The sequence below is a fragment of the Bicyclus anynana genome, chromosome 21 (genome assembly GCF_947172395.1).
Source record: "Bicyclus anynana chromosome 21, ilBicAnyn1.1, whole genome shotgun sequence".
Classification (NCBI taxonomy): Eukaryota; Metazoa; Arthropoda; class Insecta; order Lepidoptera; family Nymphalidae; genus Bicyclus; species Bicyclus anynana.
In genome coordinates this window covers 2,863,767-2,875,996 of record NC_069103.1, presented here as the reverse complement: position 1 = coordinate 2,875,996, position 12,230 = coordinate 2,863,767, and positions in this window count along the sequence as shown.

Genomic DNA, 12,230 nt, shown 5'->3' with positions numbered 1-12,230 from the left:
GTCGTTGGTATTTAATTTTAAGGTTCAATTCGCCTTAAGGCCGGTGTATATCTGGCGATGCGCGTTTGTTACAATAATATTATTATTATAAATACTGGTTGTCTACAATGAACATCTATGTTCAAATCAAAATTCTTTTATTTCAAGTAGGCTGACTTTCAAGCACTTTTGAAACGTCAAAGTTGACTATTTGTAAAGACTCTACCACCTGTTCTGCTAAGAAGAGCCACAAGCCACTCCAGTTTACTTTGTCAGTTGGGTAATAGTTGTTGATTGCAAGACCTGCAATGTTCATAATCTTTTTTTTTTTCGAGTCAAAGAATATTTGCTATGTTATTTTTTTCATTTTATGTTCAATTTTCCTGTGCCCTTTTTATTAGTCTGAAAGATTACGTAAATTAAAAAAATAATAATTCATGTGCTAGTAGCAAGTAAAAATTATTACCTACGCATTTTTTATTACTGGACTATTGTTGACATTGGTAGCGTTTATCTTTAAATTGACTAGCAATTGTTTCAATATAGTAGTTTGAATTTTCACTTTGCTGCGTGTCGCCAGATATGTACCTGCCTTTAGTGCATGTTTGTAAGTAAGCAAATAATACTTCGGCGTTATACTCTGTACTGTCAATTTGTATACGAACGTAATTATTTGACAATTGTATACAAAATGTCAGATTAATCGACGCCATTGTATTTGTTAGCTTAAAACGCCAGGGCTTCGAAGGTACGATTTGGTATTGTGTGTGATATAAAATATGATCAAATTAAAGAATAACTTGGTTCAATATTAGTGAATACCTTTTGAACTGGGTATATTTGCTAATAACTTTGAAATCTTTATAATTGTGTACTTTTATAGTACATCCTGTAGAATATTTAAGTGTTGACCTCTATGGTTTTATTTCATTTTGGTATTTTACACCCGATGTGTATTTTAAATCCGATCCATTTTGCAGAATATCGCCGTTTGTGTTGTGACTATCCAATTTTTCAATATTGATTGCTAATTATAGACTATGTGTGACCCTTTGGCCGTATAGTGAAAAGGGTATGTCTTGAAACACTAAGGTACAAGTTAAAATTAGAGATTTCGAAAACCGCTTTAGGCCTAGAATGTGTCAATAAAGCCTCAATAGCTCAACGGTAAGAGGGGTTGGATTCATCAAGGGAGTGGTGGTTCAATCCTCACCCCGTTGGTTTATTGTCGTACCCACTCCTAGCACAGTCTTGCCCGACTAGTTGGAGGGGAATGGGAATATTGGTCATATTATAAAAAATATGGCGAATATTCTTTAAAAAAAAAATGACTTGTCTCATATAAAAGTTGAAATATAGTTTTCTCTTTCGTCACAACGCAATGAAAGAGAGAGCGATTGCGCCGCTATTGGTCGACATTTCCTTTCTCCCGTCTCGAAAAATGTTGTGGTGCATATTACGCTTACTGATGTTATAATAGTAGATTATGAAACGATTGCATAATGACGGTCATTAAGCTGCACGTACGAGTTGCATTTTATAAAACGAACGAAGTGAGTTTTATAATAGAGACACGAGTGCTTTAATGCTAAGTTATGCACGTTCCAGAATCTACTTTATCTAATCTCATGAAATAGGAATCTAACAAGATTAAATACTGCTACATTTTCCGCGACAAAAAGAATATGCATTGGTGTTTAAAAACACATTGTGTATGTAAACTTATAATGTCCACACCATGAACATTTATTCCGTGAACATATTTTGTTTCATTTTTTTTTCAAGTAAAAACAAATATGCAAATAGTTACATATTAGTGTGTGGCCGACAAGTTGCTCGTAGTCTTTTTTTTTAGTGATCTTTTTAGGCATTTTATGGCATTGCGAAAGTTATTTTCACGTTTTTTTTTTTAGTAAACAGCAATTTATATTGCAACAAAGGCAAGCACATGAACAACACATTTACTCCTCCCCACCATACCTAATTTAACAGTTGAAATAAATCATCTAACACATTGGTTCCCAAAGTGCTCCAGATGGACCCCCAAGGGTCCACGGGGGACTCAACGTTACCAAAAACCTTATTAAGATCTTGTAAACTATATTAGCAAATAAAGGATTTGACATTTGAAAAAAATGGGGGTTCACGGCAACGTAAGCGGTGTCCATGAAATTGTATCTAGTTGCATACTGAATCGGGCGTTTTCTAAATAAAACATGTGAGTATTTTTCGAGTGCTTGTGCTGTGAGTACCTTGATGTTAAAAAGTGAAGTTTTTTGATTGGCCAACTTTGGTTTTTTACATCCACTCACAGCACAATAAATTCAGCAATTAATTCTCACTTTTTGTCGAAAACTTAGCCGCGACAAAAATTTCCATTGTTAGATATACATGTTTTTTCGAAATTTGGGAAATGGTAGAAATGTTGCTGCAGGGGGTCCAGCGGAACCAGCTAGATTTCGAAAGTGGTCTATGAGAAAGAATAGTTTGGGAACCTCTGATCTAACAGAAGATATTGTACACCCATAGGCATGATGCTCAACAGCATGATAGGCATGATGCCGAACGGCAAGACGTCTAAAGGCAAGATGGACATGATGCCCAACGGCAAGATGGGCATGATGCCCAGCGGAATGGTGGGCATGATGCCCAACGGAACGATGGGCACGATGCCTCCCAGCGCTGGGTTTAATACTCGTAATAGTAAGGGGATATCTCTTTTATTTAAGGGTCATAACATCAAACGGCGTGACACTAAATAAGACCCTGTTAAAATGGTTGCTACACTAGTCGTGTTTTGCTTCGGTTATCGAAAAAAGAAAATGCAGTTTTGTATTGGTTAGGTCGACTGTTGAACGCAGAAAATAATTTTAGGCCTCCCGCAAACGTGGACGTGAAACATATTGACATGGTTATACTACGCGGCCTGGAAGTTGAACTATGGGCAGTAATACATTTGCGACGTACCCACGAGTAACCATAGCAATACGTTGTCGCCATTACAGTCGCGTACAAAATTTCCAATTATTGGACATCTTTAATTTGTCGGCCTAACACGGAGCACGCGTTTTTAATAACAATAAGAGCCTTTTTTCACCTTTGCATATGGTAAACCATAGCATGACTGATTTGCTCCATTTTACTTTACCTGTGATTACAAGTACTGTAACAACACTTTCCGGCGTCTATTGAGCCTAGGTAGCGCGGCATGAGATAATTTTGTCATAAAAAGAAAAAAACAAGCAGGCCTGTACCCGGCGAAACGAAACAAACCTTAAATCAAACACACAAACACGCTTGATCAGTCGCAAAGATAGGTATAGTCGGATGCAATCTTTTGACGTTTGACGAAGGAGGCCCGTACTCAACACTCTCGGGAGGAGATGACCCCACTGCTGCGTCTACATCACACTCTCCTTGTGCTACTGGATGCCTGGAGGTATTTTTTTAACAACCTGATAGTAAGTGATGATGTAATCTAAGATGGAAGCGGGCTAACTTGTTAGGACCTGTAAATCTACACCCTGTTCTATTTTAGACCTGGACCAATTAAGAAAGAAGCCGGGGATCGAACCCAGGACCTCCGTCTTGCAAATCCACCGCGCATACCACTGCGCCACGGATGTTTTGATATACGAACTTCCCAATATAACAAAAACTATAACAAAATCGCGTCCACGTTTGTAGAAGCGCTTTAGTTGTGTTGTAAACTGTATTGTAAATAGCAATAAAGTGAAGGTAATTTAACTTTACTAGAATGATAGTATATAGAGATTTATATGTTGTTTAAGTATATGTTATTCAACTGGACTATTTGCTAACACGGTGGTTTTTCTATAATTTTAAATTTTTCTCGTAAATTTTATTTTCAGTTTCGACTAATTATTATCACCATTATCTTATAATATACCTGACCTTTCGAAAGTGCTTGTAAACTAAGCCTAATTGAAATAAATGAATATTGACTTGACTTGATTTGACTATAACTAAAATAACCACGAGGTGAATGTTTGACTAAAACTCCGTGTAATAAATGAAACAAATAAACTAGCGGACGCCCACGACACCATTCGTGTAAAATTTTGTTATTCACAACTTTACAAAAAGGACCAGATTTCTCCGGGCTAAAAATCCATGTCTTAATCCAGGGTAAAATCTATCTATATTGTAAATTTTAGCCAAATCTCCTTTCGGTTTCTACACGACATCGTACCGGAACGCTAAATCGCTTGGCGGTACGTCTTTGCCGGTAGGGTGGTAACTAGCCACGGCTGAAGCCTCGCACCAGCCACATCACACCGCCACAGTTTAGAGTAACATACAGTAATGATGCTCATTAGTTGGACCATATATTTAAATATTTGTAAATTGTTTGACAAAACGTGATTGCCCATACTTTCTGCAGTCAAATCTTATTTCTAATTACACTAGCTTTAAAGATTTGATTGTGTTTGGATCGCGCCGCGTTGCAAGTACCAGCTCATGATTAAGGGCCCCGTATGGGTTCGGAACTAGTCGGGCATACTCCGATGTTGTATTACGTGAGTTATAGTCGTGTTTCATAGTAAATTGTATACGAATAATACTAACGATACTATGAATAGCTTTTCCACGGTTAACACAATTATTAACTTGGGAATTTGTTTTTTTAAATCACCGTGTTAGCGACTTACCAAAAGGTCCGAGAGCTAGTGAACGATTTGTTGAATGTCCTTTACCCCATAAGATATATTTATGGAGATATTTTTTTTATAGGATTTCTGACAGAGTAAGGTGAACTTAATGTTACTTATTTTTAAACTTTAGCTTTGTACTTGAGAGAGGAGTAATTTACTATAGGCGACCTTTAGTAAATTACTTTCTTTTACTTTTTTTTTCTACTAATTTACTATAGGTGAGTCGTCGGTGCGCTATAGCGTTGTGCTTTAGCCACTTTGTCTCGAAACTGTTTTTCTGAATAACGATATTTAGTGAGAAGTTTTGTGTTCTTTTCTTGTGTAAAGAAACAATAATTAACCGAATTCCAAAAAGGTGGTGGTTCTATGTTCGGCTGTATGTATGTTTACTGTTTTTTCGTTACCTTGCTTAAATTATTTATTGGGGAGCAACTTATCATTAATAAATCGTTTTCCACCTCTCAGCCTATATTAGTGATAGAACGTAGAGATATCATCGCATGTTTAAAAAAGGAAATGTGTGATAATTAAAAAAAAATTGTTGTTTTTTTAAACTTTTCCTAGACAATTTGTCGGTTGGTAGCAATGAGATGTTATTACTTTCAGAGACTGCACTATTTCGTCAATTTGTACATGTAATTTTACATCATATTATTCATTTCACTTGAGAAAACTCATTATATCGCCTCTGACACGGGTTTGCTCCGTATCGCCTCGCCGCCCGCACTCTTACGTATGTATGGTGGACAATTTCGGGTAGATATTTGAGTCAAGTTGAAAACTTGTCTTGTACATCTCCTTTGCAACTAACACAGAGGTGGAGACTTGACTGGGGAGTAGTAAAATTTTTTTTAGAGAAGTTATAATTTATGTCCTATAAATGTGCTTATAAAAATTGCTTGAAATATGGAGTTTTTACTGAACGTTCGTGTCCGAGGCATTACAATGAGTTTTGATCTACAGTTAACTACCTCAATAACATTTCACTTATATTCTTATGTACTAAAATCACTTACCTATATTTATTCGCACTGTTCGACTTGCATGTGATGGACGTGCCTCTAGAAATCTGTTATAGTACAGAAATAGTACAGTACTCTAGAAATGCTAATATCTCGTTTGTTTGTAAATTAAAGTACAAAAAGGGACGAAGAGAGTGTTTTATGTTTATAATTTTAATAGAAATATGTGTCAACTATGGATTTGGGAATAAAAAAATCTGCTTGTAGCAGTGACAGGGGCGTAGTTATCGGCGTATCAGCCGTATCAATTATACGGGGCTCCGGACTACAGGGGCCCCTTATGTGTGACAGCAAAAAATTAGTAAAGTCATTCAAAAACTCACTTAATCGCACCATGTGCTTCCCGAAAAAAATACATATAAAAAAACCGCCTATAGTTCATTTCAGACATGACAAAAGTCATAAAGCAATCTCTTGTTTTCCGGGTTAAACGTGCGCCTAAAAGTTTTAAACATCTTACACAGAATAAGTCACTATCATATTTATTTTAAGCAAGCATTATTGTTTTTTTTTTTGTGAGAAATCTTCCCCCCCCCCCCCCCCAACATATTTTGATACAGGGCCCTCCAAGGCACGCTACACCACTATAGCTTGGCAAGCTCGTTGATGTCACTCGTATGATATGCGGGCGACGGTAGGGGAAGGACTGCGCGGGTATGAATTCATGCACGCGTGGCAGAGCTAAGGACTGCGTGGGTATGAAATCGTGCGCGTGGGGCATCGCTACCCCCTCCCGGCCCCCGCGGACCATCGGGAGTGTTGCGAACAAATTTGCCATGCTATAGTATCCATTATTCTAGTATTGATCGTATTTGATTGGTAAGTGATCGTGATTTGAGATAGTTTATGGTTTATATCACAATTAATGTCTAGGTACTGTCTTTATGTCAGTATTGAATATATTGCGCTAATCCTAAATCCTAAAAAAAAATTTTGCCGGCTCTACTCAGCACCTGTCTTTTGAACCGGTGGTAGAGTTTTTACAAATAACCCAACTTGACGTTTCAAAAGTGCTTGTTAACTAAGCCTATTTGGCATATATGGATTTTGATTTTGAATTTTAATCTTTCAGCTATTATAGAAATCGAGATTAAACATTTCCTTGATTATAATTAAATGAATATTCTTAACAGTTTCTTCGAGAATATCTCCTATGCTTTTATCTTAGTTGGCGTTTATTTTATTATAATAGAATGTATGTGATATAAGATATCTGATTAAGGACAGTTTATTTTATTACGATTTTAAATAAATAATAATTTATCGATTTTACGTTGTAAATAACTCGTATAGCTTTCTTTTATATAATTATTGAATACGTAAAGGAGATAGACTACGACACGCCCGTGTCGAAAACCTACATAAGATACTCATACAGAAATAATGGTATAGTCAATCTATACTCAGGGGAACAATTATCCGCCCAATTTAATATGACGCGAGTATATTAAAGTGGGCGGATAATTGAGCCTCTGAGTATATTTTGGAGGTCCGTTTGAAGTTGGTTGTATATGTAAGATGACAAACCAATTGTGTTTGTGTGTTGTATTATAAATTGTAGTTTCGTTGCGTTTGTGCGATGTCATATTAGTGTTTGGCGTTGCGTTACGTCGACATACTGCAGTTGCTACATTAAAGTGTCACGTCTTCGTACGCGACGATACTATAGAGGGCCTAGTGGCAGTTCAATACTGTGACTACCGCGTTGACGTAAACGCGAATTTCCAAGGAATCGCAACAGCGTCATCTAGTGGCACTACTGCACAACTGTTTCAATTCCATATAAATTCGTGTTTACGTCATCGCGATAGTAACAGTATGAAAATATTAAAAACTCCCACTACACAAAACATTTGTGTACGACACGTCACTGTATGCAATGCGTTGACCCAACGCAACGCACTAGTGTGTCATATCCCTTAAGATTTTACACGCATACACGCTGTTTGTCATCTGTATAGTGGTTGTCTGTAAACCTTGCCAGTACACTCAAAGCTAAACGGACTTTCAAAAGTAGACAAACTTTTGATGATTGATGACTGACGTAGCCATCAAGCCATAGTCCGTTCAATTTATTTATTTAATAAGATACTGCTCCAGTAAAATTGTTGATTAAGGCTGAAGACACACGATGCGCTGCGGCGCCGCATCGCAAAGATTTCACCGTATCAGCGGGCACACGAGCGGTGCGGCGCCGCAACGTTGTTAAGTAGCAGCGTTGGACTGTCTGTTAATCCTTGTGACGCATAAACAACTGAGCGGTGCCGCTCCAGCAACGCATTCACCCCTCCCCGCCTCGTCTCGGTGGTTGCAAGTCCGGTGCGGCGCCGAAGCGCATCGTGTGACATGCCACAGATATTTCTATGTAAGACGACGCAGTGGCGCCGCACCGCCGCTGCCACGCATCGTGTGCCCCCGCTCTAACTCTTGCTATTCGATATATAAAATATTTTATAGAAGCAACGACTACTTGTTGGTTCTTTATTAACTGGCACTCAGATTCGACTAAAAGCCTCTGTAAGTGTAACTTTACTATTAAACATTGTAGTGCCAATGTAGGCATAGAATGCGAATAACGACATATCTAGTGGAGAGAAATGGGCAAAATGTCGACTAATAGCGACAAAGTTGTCCCAGTCCCATCTCTTTCTGCCAATGTAATGCAACAGTTAACGGTGTTTCCGCCGCTTTATCATTGACATTGAACTATTTCTTGTGTCGTTGGTCGCGTGTTAGGTCTACAGAGAAGGTTAAACGGACAAAGCGCGTTTATTCTCAGCAAAATAAACAATTTAATCATTATTATTGATTTATGTTAATTTCATGTAAAGACATTCTTTCAGAAGGCGGTTTGGCTTTTTCTTATAATAATATTGCCATATCTTTTTCAATATGACCAATATTCTCGTCCCCTCCCTAGTCAGAACAGACTGTGTTAGGAGTGGGTACGACAATGACCAACGGATCAAACCACCTCCTCTCGGTGATGATTCCGAGCCTTTTACCACTGAGTTATTGGGGTTTTTGAAGGATTTGTGTAAGGTGTACAGACACACGAATACACACGTGTGCTTGTGTGTTAAACTGACGGAGCATCAGCAAAGTTTATCTATACTAATCTATACTTCTATACCGTTAGAGCCGTGATAGCCCAGTGGATGAGCCGTGATAGCCCAGTGGACATGACCTCTGCCTCCAATTCCGGAGGGTGTGGGTTCGAATCCGGCCCGGGGCATGCACCTCCAACTTTTCAGTTGTGTGCATTTTAAGAAATTAAATATCACGTGTCTCAATCGGTGAAGGAAAACATCGTGAGGAAACCTGCATACCAGAGAATTATCTTAATTCTCTGCGTGTGTGAAGTCTGCCAATCCGCATTGGGCCAGCGTGGTGGACTATTGGCCTAACCCCTCTCATTCTGAGAGGAGACTCGAGCTCAGCAGTGAGCCGAATATGGGTTGATGACGACGATACCGTTAGAAGCAATTAAAGAGGAAATATTTGATTGTTTGTTTCCAATAATTTAGGCTCTGAAAGTGAAGCTTTTGGACCGATTAGAGAAACTCTTTCACCTTTAGAATCCTGCATTATCCCTGATGAACATAGGCTACATTTTATTTCCGTAACTCCACGGGAACAGGAACTACTCGTACTCTGGTACCTTCAGTTACGCTAAGCAACGGTTTTTTTTTTACAAACCGGTTTCGATGTCACCCCTTTCCCTGCATCATTTTATTTTAGTAATGCGTTTTGTGCTGACGGTCCTTTATTTAGCACACACGAAGACATTTGTGCTGTAACCTAATTGTTAAGTCCACTGCCAAACAATAACCAAGGGGTTCGATCCCCACTCAGTTGGTCTATTGTCGTACCCACTCCTAATACAATATTTCCCGACTAGTGGAACGGAAATAAGAATAAGAATTTTGTAAAAAATATTGGTCATATTATAAAAAATATGGCAAATATTCTTTAAAAAAAATAATCAGTCTTCTGGAAATTGAGAAACTATTAACAATCCTATTGGTGAATACATTATTAAGAGTTTTACGACACATTCTGATTATATAATGAAGATGACATGAGAAGCGAATCGACAAATAACTATTACTGTGTAAAATAATAATAAAACCGTAGCTTCCTATTCCGCTGTAATACGGGTGATGGTGAAGAATAATTAATCCATTAGGCATAAAGTCACACCATACAATTATGTTTATGAATATAATACTTGAGAAAAAAACCATTACAAATATTTCATGAGGTCCAAAATATAAAAAAGAAACAAACAGACGAGTAAAAAAGTACCGAGCCGTTTCATCTGTAACTATTTATAATTATTGTATAGATTAGTAAAAAATAATTATTATCATTGTTGCAAATTTCTCATTTTATAGCTTTAAGGCGGAATTATATTTGTCTGGCGTGTCGTGTCGTGACGCATCAGAACAGAATCGGTATCATACATTTTGTATGCTACACATCAGAAGCTATCACGACATGTATGCTACACATCAGAAGCTATCACAACACATATGTGTAAATGTTGCCATACAAAATGTATTTTACATTCTGTTCTCATGCGTCACGACACGACATGTCAGACAAATATAATTCCGCCTTTAAGCCGGATTTATATTTGTCTGACGTATCGTGTCGTGATTTATGTGTTGAAACATGTCGTGATGGCTTCTGATGTGCCGCAGTCCGCATACAAAATGTATGATACCGATTCTGTTCTGATGCGTCACGACACGTAATGTCAGACAAATATAATTCCGCCTTTAGTGTCGCTCTTGTGTTGCATTTTATCGCTTTTGTAGTACGAAGCTTGAAAATCTAATGGAATGCTTGTTTAGAAATGTCACATGTAATTTATTTGATGTGTAAATTTTTTTTTGTGTAATATACGTGATATATTTTTGTGATTTTTATATATTTTATCGGCTTTTCGTGGAAGATCTAACCACTACAATACTGTAATTTTTCTTTTTTGTTAAATAAATTGTCAATGTGTATCTGCCCTAATACATATCAATTTTATATATTTCACAAAGTTATAATGATCTCTATTGATTTTACGATTATTATTGTCATTGAAAAATGTTATAAAATATATACAGTAAACATGTAATATTTGGTCTGGTATCACTTTTGTTTTGTAAAGCTGAAGTGCAGCCTCTATACATATTATATGATAATGGTTTTATATTATGATAATGAACAGAAAAATTGAATTTGGACTTTTTTACGTACATAATAAGGTTGTAAGTTATACTACAGATAGGTGAACAAACAATAAAAAAAAACATTTATACTATAAAACAAAAACAGTGATACCTGACCAAATAATTTGATTCTTAGTTTTTTATATCAGTTCTTTTTTTTTTTAATTAGTTATTATTTATTATGCATTTCATCTAAAACTAAAATGAAATAGGCATGCACTATTGCACAGTAAATGCGAGACTAAAATTTATTATAACGTTAAATGGGTGTGTCAGACAAAGAATTGTAAATATACATTTTATGGTAATACATTATTTTGAAAAAAAAAATAAAAGATAAAAATCTGTCGATACATCCACGTGTATAATAGCGTCTAGCTGTCAATTAGATTTATACCAATCTTATATTCCTTGAAATAATTTTCCGTATAATAATAATTATAATAATTAAAAGATTGGATTTCTAGATGAAAGTAGAATGTAACAACTATTTTTTATCTGTCTAGGTGGATGACCATCATAAACTAATTAATTTATACACAGAATAAAAATAAATAGATTTACCTATTGGCAAGTTGTGTAAAATAAATAAGCTTACAATAATGCTAATATAGCAATATAAATATAAGGAAATACGATACGATTGTGTTTATTTTATTTTATACTACCCCCATTCGTACAAAGTAACAATTATTTGGAATCTGTAATAAATGAACCATTTGTTTAGTTAGTAGAATAGTTGGCCCATATCTATTAAAAATATTAGTGTGGCAAATTTATAAATTCAGCCAAGCTTCCATTAGCCTATTTTTTAACTATTACTCCCTCGTTTCTGTAAGGTTTAGACCTTAGACGTAGTAGTACGAGTCTGCAATAATGAGGGTTATAACTTGGGATGTAACTTGGAAAATGAACGACTTTCCATACAAACTTGGGACCTCTGTTTTCAAGACTAAAAGTATTTTATACCTCCTTATGGTCTCAAATCGTGCCAAATTTCATTTGAATTCATTCAGTAGTTTCTGCGTGATGACCGCTCATTACTGATAGTCGGACAAAAGATGAAAATGAAAAATTTCATTCAGTATCGATTTTAAAATTTTTAAAATCGATACTGAATGCCCGCCAACTAAAATTTTTAAAATATCCATTGTCCAGAATTTTACCTGTGAGATATATATTAAAGATTATCTCGCTTTTATTACAATGGATGGGCTAAGATTAACTTGGAATAGGCAATGCAATATTTTTTGATAGTATCCTCTTTGACCAGAAAAAAATGTTGCCATATTAAAAATAATTATAATTTATTTGTATAATGTGCA